We start from the raw sequence: 8,917 nt of genomic DNA, 5'->3' as shown, positions 1-8,917 counted from the left end.
CCGGCCTCGCGCTCACAGCCTTCGGCCGTAGGGACGCTGCCCGACCGCGGGGTCCCGGGGTCCTCGTTTCTGACTGGTCAGAGGGGAGCTTTAAGGATTCATCGAACTATGTTTTAAAGTCGTTGTGCGTCCGTAGCTTCGGCGCTTGCTTTTCATTTCCTTTATTCTTTGTTCTCATAAGGACCCCGCGCTGGGCGCCGCAGTCCCGCGCTGGGGCCAGACTCTGAGCACCTGGACAGAAACCCCGTCGTTTTTTCTTTTTGTTTTTGTTTTTGTTTTCATTTAATTGAACAATTAAAGGTTGATTATGAAATTGCTTGTAGTGCCGTTTTTTAAATGCAGGAACCGTTCGCAGAGCCAGGCATCAAACATAGTTCCTCCTAAAACATTACCTGCCAAGTAATTCTGTACCAACGCCTGCCAGGGCCAGAAAATGGGGAGTTCAAGGGCTTCCTTGTTGTTGCAACTTATACGTTGTGTCTCCAGTGCTACCTGATGTCTCGGTTCCTATTAGGGCTGCGGGTTCACCGTTTCCCTTGCTTGCTCCGTGGACTCTGTCCCTGCTCCGTGTGCTTCCCACCTCCCTCCACACTAGCGACCTTGACGGTGGGTCACTGGCTGCATTTAGGGCAGATCAAATAGCAGGAAACCTGATGACTCCTAGAGCTCTGATCACTTGTGAAATCCTGTAGTCGAAGCCTTTACTTCTCAATATGAATCAGAATAGATTAGACCAGTTTAAAAAATCAGGTGCTAGGACTGAGCGGTGCCAACACGCATCCCCAGTACAGACTTCATAAAAACCTGAAGCGAGGCCCTGACTGACTCTTTACTGACTAGCTAGTGCTAACTAGCTAACTAGCTCAGGCTTTTTAGCGGCTATGTGCTTTCTTAATTCATTATTGCCTTCTTGCCTTCCCCTGCCTTTTTAAAATCATGACTTTTATGGTTCAAATACACAATTTAAAAGAACTCGTATATAGAAGTTTGTAATCCCTCCTCTCACTCCTCGCCCCTCCTCCGGTCCCCTTCATTCTCACTCTCTCACCATCATGGGAATAATGGGATTTTCGAGGTTAAAGTTAAAGCCATTATGTCATCCAGAGAAGTTATCTTGGTTACTCTTAACACCCAGCAAAAATAATATTTAGAAAGACTTATTCTGGGAAGTTTAGAACTATTAAAGATAAAATCGAGCTGGAGTTTGGTTTAAGTCTATATTTCCAAGTAATAATTTATGAACAAGTCTAAATAAAAATCTGAATTTTTTAATTGATTTTTAGTACTTAAGAGCTAAATAAAATTATTCTCTTTTGTCACTTTAAACACTATAACTGGAGGGGAAACATGCTTTAACTCCCCCCTACCCCCATTTCTAGAACTACTGGGTCAAACGTGACTACAGCCGCCAAGGGACACGAGAGGGTTGTTGAAGATTTGACGTTTTAAAGTCAAGTTCCAATTTAAAATTAGACTTAGGAACTTTAAAAGACATAAAAGACTTAATTGATAAAAATAAAGTTTCTTATCTTCATTGCCATATCTTTTTCTAAGCTTGAAAACGACAGAACGCAAAATGCTTTTTAAGTCACTACTTTCAGCTTTTCAGGGTGACAAAGTATGTGTATATTTTGTGTGTGGGGGGGTCATGTTACATTGAAGCAAATTGTAGGTGTATACACATGACATGTGTATGCACACATCCTAAAAGTAGTCTAGATGAGCCTCGTGTCTGTCTACAGTATGTGCAACTACTTAAAGGAACTTTCTGTATGACGCTGACCCAATTGCGAACTAATCAGAGTCTTGGAGAGAAAAGAGGAACAAACAAGTGTCAAGTATCAGACATTTTGTGCTGATTCTCAAAAAGATTTGTGTATCCTACACCAGTAGTGGAGAAGTTAAGGTTCTGAGAGAAGTGGATGCTGACCGATGAGAACTCTCTGGGAACAGAGAAGAATGTGTTTATCTGAGAAAGAGTAGCAACGGCAACAAGCACAGGCACGAGTTCAGGTTCATCGGCTACTTCCGATGTCTCAGTGGCTGTGTTCTCTTTCTGTGGGAGGCGGGGAGCCTAGTGTCCTGGCGGCGGGGCCCTTCTGAGGACTGGATGAAAGCAAACGGGTAGTTCAGTTCCAGAGCCCACTCCACACTTTCCTGCCTTTCGACAGCCGGAAGTGGCATATTCCCAAGTGGGCACGAGCGTGCCTTAAACATCTGGGCCATCTACCACGCAGCGGAGGGAAGGGGTCGTTCTTACTAACAGAAACCCTAAAGCAAGGATCACCAGTGTCAATTTTGTCTCCTGGGAGCTTCGTGACAAAAGGATCTGCTTTCTCTCCAAAGACTAGTGGTACTTTTTAGAGAGGAAGACTCCAGGCATTCATGTAGTGTAAAAATGGGCATTTCTAGGCAAAGCGTTCCCGTTCCGAGTGGCCTTTCCCTCAGTCGCCACATGCCCAGGGGCCTAAGAGCACATGGAGAAACGAAGCCCATCGGACCCATGTGGACAGATGGACCTTGAAATTTGCCTGGCTCTCGGCCTGGACCCATTAATTCTTTTCTAGCTTATTGCCCCGGAATGTCTCTCTGCTTAGTGTCTCTTGTTTTTGTTGTCTGCGACCGAAACCCAAAATTATAGAAATCTGCCCAATGAAATTCCATTCTCGTGTAAGGAAGTCTTAACGCAAGAGGAAAAGAGGCAAATGACGGCCCCTCCCGTTGGCAGCGTCCGGCTCTGCTGTCCTGTGGCCCACGCTTCCCGTCCTCGCCGTTTGCACTCAGCTGCTCTTAGCAAAACAGTTCCGAGATACTCGAACCTCCCGGGGGAGGGGACAGGGTTCTTTCCCATCTCGCATGGGTGGCTTCGCGTACTCATGTTCTGCAGGGATGTTGGAACCTTGCCTTCCTGTCTGAAGATGACTAGGCAGCGATGCTGATTTGTGGGTGCCGAGTCCCTCTGAAAATCTCCCAACTGCAGATGTGTAAGGGCCGTGCGGACACTGGTTTCGTCCTCGTGTGAATGGTCTAAGCGCTCTCCAAAGCGTGGGTCCTTGAGCCGTCTCTCTTTCCTCAGAATGTATGCGTCATCCAAACATAATGAACACTTTCAGGCTATTGCTACCACGACAGTGGCCGAGCTTATTGTCCAGTATCATTTTGATTTGCAAAAAAGGAGTTGCACCTTCAACACGGACTTTAAAAGTTGGCAGCGCATCGAAGCTCAAGCAACCAGAATGAAATATTTTAACACCACATAGTCGATTTCTTTTTAACGTAAAGTATATCTCGATGTTTCCCTTTACTCCCCCAATATTGGGAATGGTCGAATGTGACAGGAAAGCAAGCGCACTTGCGAGGCGACCACGGCAGATCGATTTCACACTGAGGTGTGCCCCTCGCTGGCTTCCTTCTCACCGAGATCATCATCATCCTTTTTACCAAAAGGGACGTGATCTCGATGTTGGCTGGGGAAAGGAAAACAGAGATAGTGTACGAGAGCTCATGGGTCCCTCGCCAGCTGTATGGATCCCGTGTGAGAGGTCGTGTCCACCTCAGACTCCAGGCGCTGGCACCTTGTAATTCGTTAGTTTTCGTCCATCTAACCACCTGGTTTCCCTAGGGGGTTAGGAAATGGCTTCAGGCTTCTTTGGAAACATTTTACTCTCTAGCATTCAGATTAAGGAGGAGATACGGTAAGTGTTCTCTCTTCCACGCACACCCCCCTGTGAAAAAAGGGTGGCTTCTTCCCACCTCGGTAACCCCTCCTGGCTGATCCCTTCCCACCTGGCATCTACTGTCCCCTGGACTGGCAGGCAGCCTCTCCCGCCGTCTCACCTGACAGCTCCCCAGAGGGCTCAGGGGAGGCCTGACCACTCCGCAGCCCAGGTCGCTAGCTGCCTCACAGCTTGGCCTGTGAGAGGGAATGCAGGTCCCAGGCCTGGCAGCACAGACCCTTCCTGCTCTGCCCTCTGCGCGGTCTCCCAGCCCCACTTCTGTGTGCACCGGGCCTCCTGGCCGTACCCGACACTCAGACTGCTCCAGGCTTCCGGCCGCCATCTGCATCCCCCTTTGCCTGAGTCCCCCCATCTTTCAAGGTTAGACCCCACCCCATCGCACGCCCCATCAGACACCTACTACATTGTGTGTGTGGCATTTTGGTGCCAAAAATCTTTTTTATTTTTCCCATTTATTTTTAAGTCTCCTAACCCTATAGGTTTGTGTTCTTGTTTGCTTGGGATACTGAAATTCTGTAGCCATCCTATAGCCATACAATCCAGTAATAACAGGCAAACCATTTGCTCTTACAATTAGTTAGAAAACTTGAATGCAAGATTATTAAGGCCCAGGATATTCTGTTTCGGAGACTTTTGACCTAACGTTCTTGATTCCCTGTCACGAGGAAACTGTCTTTCGAAGTCTTCAGACAGAAAAGTGTTAAAAACCAGGCTTTCTTCCCCGTCCTTCGCTTTCTTTTCTTCCTTTCTTTTTTTTTTTTTCTTTTTTAATCTAGAGATTTTACTGCCTAAGCAGATGTGCGCTCAGCGGTGGTTAATGAGAGGCGCCGAGATTAAAGGCAGATGCGAGCCTGTGGCAAACCTTTGTCCTAAACCTTGCAAGAGACCAGAGTGAACACCCTGCCGGCTTGAGGCGTGCAGCCCCATGCCTGCTGGGCCCCACCCCGCAAAAGCTCTTTCAAGCACTTCCTGTGACTAACTTATTCTGATGCGTTTTTCACTTTCTTTCTGCGGATCTTTTGACTTCCTCTATCTGCCCCTGTGGCTGGAGGACCCCTTCCAAGCGCTCACTGGTATAAGGAGACTGAAACCACAAGCTTCGATGATGACGGTACACTCGAAGGCATGATGAAGGATAGAGTTGCAGGCAGCAGCCGGTGCCATGCTAAAGCCCATGGTCCGCCCCTTCTGCGGCAGATAAGATGGGAGAGAATTCGAGATGCCGATGTATCTGTGCCCGGTGGAGTCACGTGGCTTCGCTTCTTTTGGGGAGCGTAACTGCGTATTCCTGTTCGTTATTTAACTTGGGGTTTTATCACGTACATTCCCAACATTTTGCCTTTGTACGTCTCCTTTACCATCACTCCAAAATCTAAGGAAAAAAATACATTTTTCCCCTCAAAAGTTTCCAGTCATTTCCTCCTGATAAAATGGCTATTTTTCTTAATCATTATCAGCCATTTGAAATATATGCTGGCTTAATTGAGGCTGCTACAGTAACCTCATAAATATGGGCATTTTGTATGGCAGAGTGTGTGTCACTTGGCGAGGCTTTTCGGGGGCCCCTGGGGTGCACATGAGCTTCCCCAAAGCTCTTCCTGTGTCTCCCAGACAGGCTCTGGCTCAGGCACCTGACACCTGACACCTGACAGGCACTGTGGGGCAAGGATCAAGGAGCACGGGGGATCGTGTAAGGCTACGTCTGCGTTTATGCACCGCGAGACTAGTCAGAGCAGTTCACAGTTACAAAATGCCATGCGCACAGTTGCCCGTGTTTTAACCTCCCCGACTCTCGCGGTGCCCTGGCTCGGGTTTCCCCCCAGGCGGGGCCCGGGACAAGGCTGCGTGTAGGACGGTTACTGAGGAAGTGGTCCCAGGAGGGCAGGCGATGGAAGCAGGGCGGGAGGAGGCCAGTTCAAACGTGTGGACTTGGTGGACGACCAGTGGGGCATCCCACAGACCTGAGGAGCCCTAGGAAATGACCCAGAGCTGTCCAGCTGGGCAGGAACAGGGCGACCCCATCCCTACTGGGCAAGGCCAGCCCCGAGGGCGTCAGCTCTCCTGCATGCTTGGGACATGCTTCCACCAGCACTGGAGAGGGTCCCCACGTCCCTAGGCACCTGAGGACGTTACTGGGCAGGGAGCAGGGGTCCCTGGCACCCTCTAAGGTGGGGCCTATGGGCTGCCCCGCAACGCCCACTGGGACTGTCCCTGCGGGAATGGCTCTGAGAGGAGGTGAGGCCCAGTGGAGTCAGGGCATCCCAGGAGGAGCCCTAAGAGACAGCACAAGGTCCTCCGGCCACAGGCCCGTGGCCTTGGTCCGCCAGGACAGAAGGCGAGGCCGAGGTGGAGTGGCCCCAGGCCCCGGGTCGCACGGGACCTGTGGGTGAAGGTCCCGGCGGGGTGTGGGACGCCGGGGAGGAGGACTGGCTGCCAGCCAGAGCATCAGATGCACGTGGCTTTAACCTAGGCCCACACCGTCACACTGATGTCCGGCACACCTGCCGTAGGTCTGCCTCCTGGGGTACCTCATCCGGGTCTCAGCTTGGGATTCGGGATGTTTCCAACAGGAGGAAAGGGAGCGTCAGACTGTTTTCTCTCTCATGAAAGGGGAACAGTGGCCGCGGTGGAGCTCAGCCTGGGAATGAGCCTGAGGGAGCCGGGAACCGAGGTGGTTCTCACCTCCGAAGTTCAGGTGCACTGAGGGAAACACTGAAGCAAGTAGAGAGTTCAGTGTCTTTCTGCGGCAGACCCGCTCTGAAACGTGTACGTTCATAGATGCGCATATTTATAACATGGCCTCGTGTGGCGATATCTGGAGGTATAAACATATTCATCCATTTTCACTTCTCTGCGGGATGATAGACCTTCACAAGCTGAGTGCAAGAGGCTTTAGAAATCAGTAGTATTGTCAAACGCTCCCATTTTGTGGATGAGGGTCCTGGGACCTAGATCACAGGACGAGCTCGTCACAGCACGAAAGCGCTGGTCGCTGGTGCCTGGCCCAGCACCCTTGTGCCAACGCTGACACACCTGGTCACCTGAAACACGTGCTGCCCAGGGTTAACAGTGTGACCTTTCACTTCGGTGATGCAGTGTTCAGATCCCAAAGGTTATTTACGTCTTCGATCTGTCCTGCGCTGCTGTCTCTTTCCGTGTTATGTGGGTTTGCTAAAATCCTGGCTACATTTCTGGGGACAAGACACTGTGATCATCTTTGGAGCAGGCTTTTTTTTCCCAGCACGAAATAAATTTACCTATCACAATTACTATACTGAGTTCATAGGAAAGGAAACAGCTAAAGGAATTTAAACGATTTTTGTCTTAAGATACTTTCAAGACACACTGGTTCTTTATAAGGCAGGTGGGAAGCGTGTGCTGTTTCTTCGGAAGAAATGGGGGGCAGGGACTTGAGGATGCTCGAGAAATCTCAGAGTCGCCCCCCGTGTCCCACACCCGCTCAGACCCCACACGAGCCCCTCTGCTGCTCTAGCTCCTCCTGCCACCAGACCAAAAGGTAGAGAGAAGACCAGCGGAGAGAATCGGGGGGCTACCCCCGCAGACGCTCAGAGCACGTCGGCCTAATTTGCATGCTTAGCGATGAAATACACCCCCTTTGTATGTGATGACGTACAGCTGACCCACCCCCAGCGGAATGCGGTTATGTGGCCGATAGCTCCCTGCTGGGCTGTCGTCCCCTCGGCCCAAACACAGAACACTGTTCTGTCTGCTTTCCCGGGGATTGGCGGGCACAGACACGACACGTTCACATGCTCCCCGCTCAACTCAACGCTCCTGTGCACGTGGGATGAGGCCTGTGTGTGCTGGGAGGGCCGTGAGCCTCCCTTAGCATCACGCACCCGTCCAAACCACAAACCGGAGTCACCACGGTAATCACGCGGGAAAAAAGGCAGGCAGGTGTGTTCTTTTCACTCGGATTTTCACGTTCATAAAGCTGTAGCTGCAGCTCTTTAATTTTATGATTTTATAAGAGCTAACGGTCATGCTTTGCTGAACCATTTAGGAGGGGAAGTCTGTTTTCCACTAGATCTGATTAACTCTGATGTGACCTCTGGCTCCGTCCTCATTCTCGAAAGTGTTTAAAGCTACAGACTTTTCATATTTTTGTATTTATTTAGATGATTCAGTGGCCATGTGCGTGTACTTGCCTGTGATTTGCAGAAGCAAAGTATTTCAAAACTGATCAGTGCTTTTTTTTAACTTACATTAAAAATACAAATTATGTGTTTAGGCTGTTTTACAAGTTAACTTTTAATGCTGTAATGCATTTTTAAGCACGTTAGCAATTTACTTTAAACCTGACCAGTGATAGAATGTTTTTCTAATCAGAAACAATGTAGCAAAAGCAAAACAATATTCAATGCCCACATTACGTGGCAAGACAAAACAGTATGGCTTTTTTTTTTAACTGTAAATATAGCTCTTATCTTCATTTCTGATCTTAACTTTGCCAAGAGGTGTGTTAAGTACCTGTCGAAGTGTTTACTGTGTGCTAGTGACAGGCGGTGCTCAGGCTGGGCTGCCGTTCGCTTCGGAAGGCGCACGAGAGCCTTCGGCGTGTTCCACCTCTGTCTGTGGCCCGCAGTCCAGGGCGCTGTTGTGACAGCCACTCGCTCGCCCTTGCTGTGTGGATGGCTGCAGTGTGACTCTACCACCAGAGGGCGTCCCTGAGAAGTTCGCATAGTGATCATGACTGCGGACAAGTCAGCGAGCCTCTAACTGCCTCCAGGCCCGAAATGAGTGTCTTGCTACAAAACATATGTTGTGTCAAACTTCTCTTTACAAAATACCATTTCCGGGGACGATGCTGCTTCTGACTCATTTTTAGAGGGAGCTTGTTTCAATCTTTTGTTTCCGGGTGTGTCATTTACATATCGGGCACTGGCTTTCCCTTCAGTAGTTGAGTAAGAATACACATGAAAATGTGGCCGTAAACTAAAGGTCTCATTGCTCCAAATGGAGCTTAAACACATTATTTTATTTTTATGACTTTAGTTACTAAGTAATTCTCCCATAAAATTTCATTTAAATAAAGACACAGATATGGCACAGATAAGTAATTTCTTATAAAATTTCACTCTAAGAAGGAATTCATTTCAATAAAGACACAGATATGCCACGTAGAGTTACACGTCACCATAAAGGAAGCTTTCTTACCT

The 8,917-nt window shown here is 49.1% G+C and overlaps 2 protein-coding genes across 11 annotated transcripts in view; one reads left to right on the top strand and one right to left on the bottom strand.

Annotated features, from left to right (window-relative positions):
* Window positions 1-8,917, top strand: part of MCPH1 (microcephalin 1) — a 194,589-nt gene that overhangs the window by 103,839 nt on the left and 81,833 nt on the right. The gene's annotated exons all lie outside the window — the stretch shown is intronic.
* Window positions 1-8,917, bottom strand: part of ANGPT2 (angiopoietin 2) — a 50,375-nt gene that overhangs the window by 23,416 nt on the left and 18,042 nt on the right. The gene's annotated exons all lie outside the window — the stretch shown is intronic.

The sequence above is a fragment of the Pteropus alecto genome, unplaced genomic scaffold, assembly GCF_000325575.1.
Source record: "Pteropus alecto unplaced genomic scaffold, ASM32557v1 scaffold35, whole genome shotgun sequence".
Lineage (NCBI taxonomy): Eukaryota > Metazoa > Chordata > Mammalia > Chiroptera > Pteropodidae > Pteropus > Pteropus alecto.
This window is presented reverse-complemented; position numbering and strand designations above follow the sequence as displayed.